Genomic DNA, 12,016 nt, shown 5'->3' on the forward strand with positions numbered 1-12,016 from the left:
ACATGTTAACTAATTACAAAAAACACTTCAGGGATGCATTTACTTATACTATACATGGGGAAAACACGAAAAATCATGCCAGCCCAATCATCAGAAGCAAAATCCAGGCTGAACTACCAGCCTTCAGTCATTTTAGCCAATCAGCCACTGATTGACCTGCACGTAATGATAAGCTTTTTGCCATGTAAGAAGCACAAATGCAAACTGTCGGCAATATAATAAAGCAGTACTGTACGTAGAATTAGTTTTGCATTAAATGTGCATGCAAATGTGTGTGTGTGATCATGGCAAAGCCTCAAGAGCTATCTGCCTAAAGGGAGGGATGCCTTCATGGAAGACTTTCTAAGGGAAACTGGCTCGTATACACGTTACACATGGGGAAAACCACAAAAACACCCATGCAGCCAGCCCGTTTGCAGGATTCAAACCTCGGACCGAACTACCAGAGTTCAGCGACTTTACCGCTCGGCCGCTGGTTGGCCACATGCAAATGATTATTACTTTTTTCCAGATAAATGTGGTTGGTAGCAGGATTCATTTTAAGCCATGATTTATTGAGATTACAGCATAGCACACTAAGGCTATCTGGCAAAGGGTAAGGACATCAGGGAAACTGGCTAGTATACATGTAAACACATGGGGAAAACCAAGAAAACACCCATTCAGCCAGCCCGTTTGCCTGGAATCGAACCCAAGTCAGAACTAAAAGTATTCAGTGACTTTTACTACTCAGCCGACGGTGGGCCCGCATTCATTTTAAATTCATTAACAAAAGGGTAACATGGTGCATATAAAGGAAACATTAAAAACGGCAATGAAAGTCTGATGCCAATGTCCATGTATCTAATGGCAAGGCTGGTTAACCTGCTTTTGTATTAAAAGGTTAATACAGCACACATAAAAAAGGCCAAGCAGACAAGATGCAGCCCTTATAAACTTAATTTACCCTATCTTATTGACACTAGTGATTTAGAATGTCGTTGCCATAATGTTTAAGTATAAATGCTATTTTTATTTCATGATTTTTTTATTCTGTGTAATTTAAAACTTTTATTTTGTGATTCACATTTGCCCAATAAGTTTAAAGCATGAATAGCATTTGTGCTATTAGGCAGTAAATCACATATTTGCTTTCAAATTTATTCTAAAAACAGTCATTACTGAATATTTCTGAAATTTCTATAATATTTAATAGTTCTGTCTGCACTCTTAACTTCATAACCAGACTTCATCTACCGTTCAAAAACTACCGGCTTCAGTGGGGAATCCTAGATGGCATGAGTTGCGTTTAAGCATATATTTGCTGAAATTTATAATATTTTGTATCCCTTATTTTATAACAAAAAGTATATTATGTCTAAAATAACATTGGTAAATATGAAAACAAATGTATCTTTAGTTTGGATTATTTTCAAGACTTCTTGAGAAAAGGAATTGTTTGACAAAACTTGCAGAAAACACTACACATCATAAAGCAACTTTGTGCTTTGAAATTTTTTTACTGTCATAACACTTTCAGAAAAAATATGCTTTTTCTATGTTTAAAATGTAATTAAGTCAAGGATAGATGCCCCAAAAGTGGAAGGGAAACTAAACATATACGGGAAGGTTATTATGTTTATTAATTATTAGATTATTAAGTTGTGAAAACACATAATGGAAAAGGTATAATTTTCATGACATAGAAAGTTTCCAATTACATGTATTATCCTCCTAAATAGCTCATGGCTTGGCTTTAAAATCCCAAATTTTCCAAAGAAACCATGAGACAGAGATATTTCCTTAATTATAATTATAAAATGCTACTGCCGCTAAATATGGTTTTTTCCTTCCCCCATTTTTTCTGATATACTTAGCATCTTAATTGTTTTTAATTCTTAGTATCTTAGTATTATATTTCAAGATACCTAGATATGTATTTACTTAAGTGTGTATGCTGTTCAATGTATTCATGTAATCTGGCTAGCAAGAAAATTAAATAAATAACTGTATGATTAGAATTGTAATGATTTCTTACAGTCTGTCAAAATTTTCCTCTCTTTGCTCAGAGTCAACTGGCAGGACGTCAGCTTCAAGAAAACCCAAAAAGAAAAAAGAAAGAGGGGAAGGACATTACTAAAGAGCAGTGATAGAAACAGACAGTTGGAATAGGGATTTCTTTTGGTGAAATTATCCTTATTCAATAAATATATTGTCAGGTTAAAGTGAGTCATTTATTGATGAAACGGAAGTGTTGCACTTTTATTGCACGAAGCTGGGTACCAGAAAGAAAGAAAAAAAAAAAAAAAAAAAAAAAAAAAAAAATCCAGGCAAGGAGTTGAGGAATAGAAAGACCTATAAAATGGCAATTTCTTTTCAAATTATGATATTACATGCCAACAGAAGGAAGATCTGACATATTCAGGATAAAAAAAAAAAAAATAAGCAATATTAATTTGCAATGCATGCAGTTCATCATTGCTTATCTTGCAAGTAGTTATGTAACCTATATTACATATGAATGTTCCAATAGAATACATAAATATTTAAGGAATTTTCTCAGCAGGAAAGTACAGACCTCTGATTTTTCAATTTTAAATTGTAAAGTTTATCCTAAGTTCTTAACAGTTATTAAGTTAAAGCTACTTTCCTGTCCACCCTATTTTCAGCTTACAATTTCCTACCAGAATGTGTTTTTAGATTCATGTTTAAAAGAGTAGTATTTAAGTCGAAGTTCCACTGACTTCGAGAGAGAGCCTCAGAGTTTCTGACTAGCGCAAGTTTACCTTTTGGCTACGACTCTCTAAGTTGTTACTACGCTCGGCCATATTACAGGCCCTTGATAGCTTCGCTAGCTTATTCGATAATTAGGGGCCAACTACTTAGAATTTTGATAGTTTCAGCTAAAACGCTTTAGTTAAGCATTATTTCTTATTATTCTAAGTTCAAGCCCAAGTGGTGGCTTTGCTGTTCGCCCTGAGAAAGGGAACATCTGTTAAACTCTTATTTTGAGCAATAAAGGGTAATTAACCCTTCTCAAGTTTATGTGTCTGTTCCTGAACTAAAGCAATTATTCTCTTAACTGTTCATTAGGTTCCTCCACATTTAGCTGTTAGATAAAAGGGTTGAACCCCACAAAATATATGAGAGACACATAAAATATTTTTGCACTGTTCTTAATAAACAAACATTCCAAAATAAATTTAATAAAAGTAAAACTAATATATAATGACTAGAGAGAAAATGTGTCCTACTGCATAAGTCTAGTGGGTCAATAATGTCCCATTCTATAAATCCTAAACTGCTACATTAACCTCTTCGTCGTTCGTAACACATCTAGCATGTTCAAGTGAAACTTCTGCAGGGCGGCGGTAATGCGCTTCAAGCGTTCTTCTACATTTTAAAACTTTTAAATGTTTAAAAAGCTTTCTAAATGTTTACTTGTTTGAATTTTTATCTTTGTTTGTTTCTAATACCTCCTAGAGGGCAGTATTAATCAGGCATTCTATTTCTAATTGAATTTCCTCCCGGGTTTTATGAATATTCACGCCATTTTACATAAGATACAAGACAGTGAGAAATCTTCAACGTCTGTTCAGCAGAAAAAGAGAAAAAATGAGGTTGTGAATTGGAAAGACAAGAAGGATATACGTTTGATGAGTACAGTCCATAATAACTCTACGATTAAAGTTGAAACACAGAAAAGAATTTAAAAAAAAAAAAAAAAATTATTGTAAGAGATTACAACAAAATGGGAGGAGTGGATCGCCTGGATCAGATGTTACCAAATTAATCCTCCTGTTAGAAATAATCAGAGATATTCTTCTTCTTCTATTATGCTTTATTTCCTTATAATTTTACTTAATATTCATTTACATTCATCCGCTATGAAAGTTATGCATGGAAAGTTATGTATGTACAGAGAAAACAACATTACACGCTGCAAAATGCAAAGGGCTGCTGGGGAAAAATTTTCGCGGACTGGAGAGGATGGTGAAAGGGTTAAAAAATCCAAAACCAAAACCCTTCTAATAGTACATAAATCCCATAGGTCTCACAAGTAGTCAAATTGTCAGCTAGTTAAAAGCAGTTTGATGCAAGTTAGAATCTAGGTGAACAAGCTACAGAAAAATCTCTATGTAGGCATCCCTCTCCTTAGGCAGATAGTTCTTGTGTGCTTTGCTATATTCATATAACCTAATTTAACCTCAATCTCATAATTTAAAAATTGTTAACACAAAAGTCAATACATCTTGAAAATGTTAAAATTTTATCAACAAAATGTAACATCAAAAATATACAACTGATCATTAAGGGAGATAAACTGCTACCTTTTGTGCTAATTTTTAGAATATAATTCTTAAATGTTTTTAAATATTTTATCTTCTATAAAACCAAAGTTTAGAAAACGTAATGCTGTACAGAACTATTGATTAACCTAAAAGAAAAATTACGCAATTTAAACCAGAAAAAGAAGAATTAATAAAAACAAATTAAGGAAAGCACAGTAAAATAATTAAAGTACTTGTACATTAACTAGCACCTGCTGACATAACACTATCAATTTACTGTCAATTTTTGGCAATGAAACATGTTTTGAAAGTCAACAGATTAATAAAACCAGTCCTATTTATTTATTTTTTATATCCAATATGTATCATTTAACAATCGCATCTATTAGCTGTTCTCTGCATGTTATCTCTATCTCCATATGAACTCAGCTAAATAGAAAGGTAAGTGACTTCTCTTGAGCTACTTCCCAATTCTTCATCTAACACGCTGTCAGCTGTTGTTGGCATTATATTTTCATCGCATATCTTCCATTATCTACAGTTTCATTGAACAAAAACTGGAACCTTCATGATTTTTCAGCAAGATAATATAAGGCTGGAAATAATGGGATGCTTCTACTTTATTTCTTTGCAAATCTAGAAAATGCATGATGTAAAATGCAGCAAACATTCCAGAAGATTAATAAACATTGCTGCAAGAAGTTTTCAGGGGAAAGGAGTTATCAGAAAATGATGAAGTACAGATATATGCTCTTTGGAATTGGTCTAAAGCTCAAACTCAAATAAAGAAAAAAGGGGAAGGCATCTCCCCTCTTCCTCAGTCCCAAGTATTTTTTCCAGTCAGTGGACTGTTCCTCTATAGTCTTCACACAAGTTTTCACAATGCTAAAAATTTCATTTAGAAAACGAATTTGATATACTAGTTGCATAATATCGTTATCTTTGATGATATACATTCAATAACCATAACATTTGATTTATTATATTTAACTGTCTACACAAATATAACCTTTTTCATAATTACTATAAAACATTTAAATGACCCTCAAGTACACATTTTTACCATTAATAATGCATTTTTATATAAGACAATTTAATGATGAAACCAGGGGTGTGGATAATCGGAAAGTACCAAGGAAGATAATGATAAAAAGTATATAAAGTGATATAAAAACATTATTTTTTACATTTTCCAAGCAGGTATTTTTAAGTAGTTTGATTTAAAATCTCAGAATGTTGTAAATTGAATTTCTTTTGGAAATTTACAGCCAGCCAATATTTCCTGATAAGTTACAGAACTTTATTCTAAAATTTCTCTAATGCCAAATCATATGGCATTCATTTAGTGCTCTTTTATATCATTATTTATATCATTATATCTTTTATATCATCACCATGATCAGAATATTCTGGCCCTAAATTTGGATCAATGATTTCATCATCAGTTATTTCCTAATGGTGGATAAGATAAGCTCATTCTAATTTTTTATTTAATCCACAGTGTCATCATCTTGAGATACTTGCTCATTTTTCAGCTTTTCTTTACATTATGAAGCAATTCTTTAGCTTTGGCCTTTATTGGATTCAATAAAAATCCAGAAGTCACCACAATCATAATCTGTTTCAATAACACATGGATGTGGACACAAGTTATGTCAACCATTTAGCACAGTGGTATTGAGAAGCTTTGATTCGAAAGTTTTGTAATCTTATTAACTGCAATAAGTCAACTACTAATTAAAAAAGTGAAGATTAACTAACCTCTCTAAAATAAGGAGTACTTTTTGATTATCCACACCTCACTGGAAGATCACGAATAAAGATGAAGCAGTATGTTGCCAAAATATTTTATTGGGACAGCATCACGAAAAAGTATTTATGTAGGAACCCAGGTTTGTGCAAAACATATCATCTGTTAAGTGATGCACAACACTATGATGCTGAGTTTGTGTATTATCTGATTTTTTTTTACAGAAAAATAGATCAATGTACACATGGAGAGAACATCAATGAAAAAAATAAATAAATAAAAATAAAAAAAAAAAAAAAAAAGATTTTCTTGAAAAAGGTAATTGTTTCATTATTAATGTTTCTTGTTTTTTCAAATTTTATTGATTGACTGCTCCTATATGGAATTCTTAGTATTCCACCATTTTGAAAATGGCTGTTGTCTTTCATGCATTAGTTTGCTGAAACATTGGTGTTGCCTCTGGCACAGCCAAAAAATTAAATGGATAATAATTAGTGACTTTTCAGTAGTGGAGAAAGGGTGGATAATCAGAATGTATCAAAAAAAGTTAAGTTCGTTTAATATGGAATGACAGAAAAATTATTGTGACAAAGCATCAGCATAAACCAAATTTTCTATAGTTAATATAGAAAGGATAAAAAAGTGTTCAGGATAGCAGTAGTGATAGTAGATGTTATTTGCACTCTGCCAAAAACGAAAAAGTTCTAGCTAACTTTTCTATGCGAGTTTCATCTCAATGACAATGTTCAAGTTGTCCTGCAAATATTGTTCTTTACTACTTTTTATAAATTCATGTCTTCATCCAATAATGTTTATCCCTTAACTATTTCTAGAATTTTTTGTTTTGTTATGAATAGCAATTTAATTTATGTAATCAAATCAACTTATTCTCCAGGTTAAACTGCTTGTAAATATAGATAAACTGTTAACATTAATTTTCTGTCAATTATTATATGAGTCATTTCATATAATAATTAGCCATATAATGAAGGTTATGGCATATAGTTAAGGCAAAGCAATACATAATTGATTCTTTGATTCATAAATACTGAATATCCCATTAACAGAAATGTCTAGTCATCAAGGCTCTTGACATCATTGCTTAATGTCAAAAGCCTGTTTTGACATTAAGCAATTCATACAGCATATGTAGTATATGCTATGGCACACCTTAATATTGAAAGAAAGAATATTTAACCCTTTTGTGATGGGCATCTTAGTTATCAAACTCTCTCTTGGGACGACATGCTAATCAGATGCACTGTCTTATTGTGATGAGCAATTTATTGTGATTGTCTCACTTCAGAAAAAAATTTCCACAAATTTTGCTCCAATTTTTTGGCATATTATCAGAGAAGCACTCTAGTAATTCTCAGAATTTTAAAACTTTACCATTATATTTTCTTTGCCATTTGAAATATGAAAAATGTTTTGCTAAATGATACACAAAATATTCACAATCCAAACTCTAAAAGGAATGAATGAAACTTTTAAAATATCAGGACATATATATATATATATATATACCGTTACTGAAAAAATAATAAAAATAAGTATTCAGAAGCATTAAATGATACAGTTAATGGCCAGCTCTGTTATTTTTTTCAGCCCATGTTTCCATTTTGATTCCAAAACATAACACCAAAAATAAGGGCTATAACTAGAGGCATAAAGAGATCTAATTAAAAATTATATCTAAAAATTCATATGTGGTATACCCATACTAAGAGTCAATTTAAATGGTGATTCATATATGACACACGTGGATGTGAGATTCAGTTGGCGGCTGATGCATATATGACACATCTGTCCTGAAAGTGTTTAAACATGAGTTTTTAGGTTGCTATGCAAATGAGCCAATTTGTGATGCCTTATATTTTAATCGATCTTTTTTTTTTTTTTTTTTTTAATGTTACTGGCTATGAAACATGAAACTAAAAACTTCTCTACTTGTTATTGTGATACATATGGCTTTGCTTTGTAATAAAAAAGAAAATTAAGTGCTTGAAACAAAATAAGCATTTTAGTAATATTCAGAATTTAGTAATATTCAGAAAACTTAATATTCAGAATGTTAACATACATTACTTTCAAGATTACAAAATTATGATGTTTAACATAATTTGATATCATTTGATATATAAAAACATCAGTTTAATATTACCTTACATCCAATAAGTATTTCTAAAATGTTGGTAAAAGTCAAGATCTATACACGAACAGGTTACCTCACTTGGATAAATAAATGAAAATGCGTTTTCGCTCTCTATACTCTCCCAGAATAACATAGGCTTCTCCATTGATTTGAGCTCAAGTAATTTTTTATGGGCATGGGAAAATTAATTTGTCTACTTTCTAGAACAAATATTACTAAAATTATTATAAAATAATGGTTGGTATGCATTGTGTGATGACTTTATACATCAATAATTAAGGCAAAACAAAAATTAATCAGCAAAGCATATCATTTCACAGTACAGTCAAAAGTCGTTAATCCGGACTCGTCGGGACTTCGGCGATTCCGGATTATCGATTTTTCCGGATTATAGATCATCAGTTTAAATCTCGTAAGATGGCATGCAGAGATTCTAAAATTAAAAATATGAAACCGTAATTTATGAAATAAAGAACAATTATGATCTAAAGGGTATCAAAATTTGCAAAAAGAAAAAGCTTAATATTTATTTGTTTACTTTATTAAACATTTCTTTCAATGTAAGTTGTTTAAGTTTTGCTTCGTTTCATGTGATAATACTTTCTCTTTAATTCTATTAAACAAACATAATTTCTTGTTCAGTTACAAAGTTCCGCTGTTCAAGTCCTATAATTGCTGTGTCAAGAACACCGACTAATTTGTCAATCGAAATTTTTTCGTTTTCAATAACCTCTGTTACTTTTCTTCGCTATCGGAAGCGAATTATAATGACGAGAAACTTGTTTTAAATCATATCAAAGACGGAGCATATCGAGATGAAATACTACATTTGCTAAGGAATTATAAGCCAAATAAAATAAAAACATCTGCGCTGAAGATAAGGATAGTGCTGACAAATCAACTTCCAATTCATTACGCGCCCGCCGCTGCGTTCCCCCCGCCGAGCAGCGTGAAATTGATAAACAGATTTCGGATTTCAAAACATACTTTCGCTTTAGATCCTTTACATATTAACAAATATATATCGGAAATTCTATTTGATATAATCGAAAGTTTAAGCTTACTTTTATAAAATTGCTCTTACAGTCTGCAAAAAATAATAAGCCGGATCCAATTCGAAAATTAAGGAACAACGCAATCATCAACATTAACTGAAATAGATAATTAGATAATTTTAGCTTATACGTCTATTATACATAAAACGCGCACGCGAAAACGTATTCTGCACTTGCGCACACTCATATGCGCAGTCGTAAAAGGTCTTACGCGCACGCGTAAACGCCTATGCGCATGTGTTAGCGCGGCGCATGCGCAGAAAGTTTTTAGTTTTGAGGTCCGGATTATAGATCATTCCGAATTATGGGTGTCCGAATTAACGACTTTTGACTGTATTATGTATAGAACTGTACAGTATGTACTAATTTGGTTTAATGTTTAAATAGTAGTGGTCCAACTAATTTTGAATTTTCAGGTTACATAAATTAATTTTGCAGATGTCTTATTCATTCATGTATGTAAAAGCTTCTGTGTATTCATTTATATGTAATTAATTATGAACAGCAGAGAGACAGAAGTGAAATTGAGAACTTAAGTTATGAAAATGACTCAGTATAGAATACTGCGTAATAAAGTCAAATTTCATTCGTATTTTTGGTAAATGGATTCATGTTTCTTCTCTGCAAGGATATTTGAGTTATCATATATCAGATATGCATGTCTGCTTTATTTAGTTTCAGGGAAACTTTATTTAAATGTTTTAATTACTTCTCAAAGCACAAAGTTGGACAAGTTACTGAAAATGTCTTTTAATCCATTTCAGTTAATTATTTATCATATTACATTACACATAATACACCAGCAGTATAACTATTCATGAAATTATTTTTCTTATATTTATATATTCTAAGACATGTTTTGCAAAAAATTAGTATTAGAAATGCTTCAAATATTTATCACAGCTATTACAGTATTTTGCACATTTACACCTTAAAATAATTTTACTGAATATTCAGTTGTAATAATTAATTATAACTTTAGAAAGACAATAATGCAATAGAGAACAGAAGCACTCAAATAATTATTCTAACTTATTGTTCTCTGTCTTCCATATTACTGTTTTGCTAATGTAAAAGGATTTGCAGATGTTATTTGATTTGTCTGCAGTTTTGGTTTTAATTATGGTAGAATTTCTCTTCATTTCTCTTTTGGATTTTTCACTTGACTATCAATTTTTTGTAGGTGTTTAAAAGTTCTTTTCTGTCATACAGATAAGAAACAGGAATTTCGAGTTACAGGGTAATGAACAGAATAACATTCTGAACCTTGTTGTAAATCATATTAAATAACCAGTATTATAAAGGGCTACAAATCAAGTAAGATCCTTTCACCACTGATGAAACTCCTGGCCATGGCTACATAATGTGAGCCAAAAAGGTCTGGTGCCTTTCAGTGGATGATTCTATTTCCATCAAAGCCATGGCCAGGGGCAATAAAATACTAGTCCAGTAAATGCCAATAACACTATATTTCAAGTACAGTAAATACATGTAAAGATTGATAAATAAAACTTGCATCAAAACCATAAATACCTAATATTTTTATATCATATACTACTTAAATACTATTACTACTTAACTGATAACACAAAGAAACTACAAACTTTCTTTAATCTAACAACTCAACATTTTATGCAATTTCTGTTTGGATCTACCATTAAATTTTTCATATATGACAAAAAGAAGCGATGGGAGTTAATCTGAACAAATGAACAAGGCAATAATTACTAATACTTCTGCATGAAACAAGTATAGCAGAAGTGATATGGTCGAAATACAATTCTAGCAAACAAATAAATTTAAATCTCAGCTGAATTATATTCCAAACGTTAGGGGCAAGTTGTTACAGCTTTCAGTACTGGACAGAGAGTTAGGTACAGAATAAATAGCCTTAATTTGAATTTCCTCTATTTAAAAATCTAAATATTGCTATACTACATACATCATTTCCAATTCTTACAAAACTCATTTTTACCCAAGCAAAAATGAGGAATTTTAGAAATAGCTAAATCTTGAATGACAAATTCTGTAATGAAGTTTGGAAGATTTTTGGTGAAGTAATACATTACTGGGGAAAATTTTCATAATTAAGACTCATTCTACATAGTAAAAAATTACTTGAAGTAGATATGTTTCAACTTCAGATATTCGAATTTTTATTTTTCCAAGGAAATACAGAAAATATCTCAAAAGGCAAAGCGAAAACACCATTATGAGTGACTAGAGTGAACTTCAGTGATTTCACAGCTGAAGGAGTCCCCGGCTTTTTATTTGTTTACTGAAATTTGTTACTCTGAAAATACTTTAAAATTTAAATATTTTTCTAATTTCATTGATATGACAGCAGTCAAAATGCATACAAGCATGTCAGCAATACTAATTTTGCATTCATAATCATGCTAAACTCTCTGACTGATAAATTTTTCATCTAGATTTGTCTTTTTGTGTGAGAGATTTTACTTAAGGCTGATTTTTGATGAAGGAGCAGAGATGGATTTTATGACATGGCAGTTGCTTAATGATATTACTTTATTATTAAATTCTTTCGGGAAAAAAGTAATCTTATAAAACTTTGCAGCATTTCTCTCAAATATTCATGTGTGATTGCATTTCTGAGCAATGATACATCTTGAATGCATTGACAGGGTTGCCAATACAATTCTGGCCATATTTCATACCAACATTTATGTCTGACGATGTCTGCTGTCTCTGTTAAATGAAAAATGCTCCTTTTTTAAAAATCTGAATGCACTTAAGAATTGAAACATAAAATAGGAAAAGAATA

The 12,016-nt window shown here is 31.1% G+C and overlaps 1 protein-coding gene across 1 annotated transcript in view; it reads right to left on the bottom strand.

The window, feature by feature from the left end:
• The window catches only part of Axs (Abnormal X segregation), a 118,301-nt gene that overhangs the window by 85,993 nt on the left and 20,292 nt on the right, over positions 1-12,016 (bottom strand). The window lies entirely within an intron of this gene.

The sequence above is a fragment of the Stegodyphus dumicola genome, chromosome X1, assembly GCF_044657685.1.
Source record: "Stegodyphus dumicola isolate Sdum_Otavi_A_Nest chromosome X1, ASM4465768v1".
Taxonomy (NCBI): Eukaryota; Metazoa; Arthropoda; class Arachnida; order Araneae; family Eresidae; genus Stegodyphus; species Stegodyphus dumicola.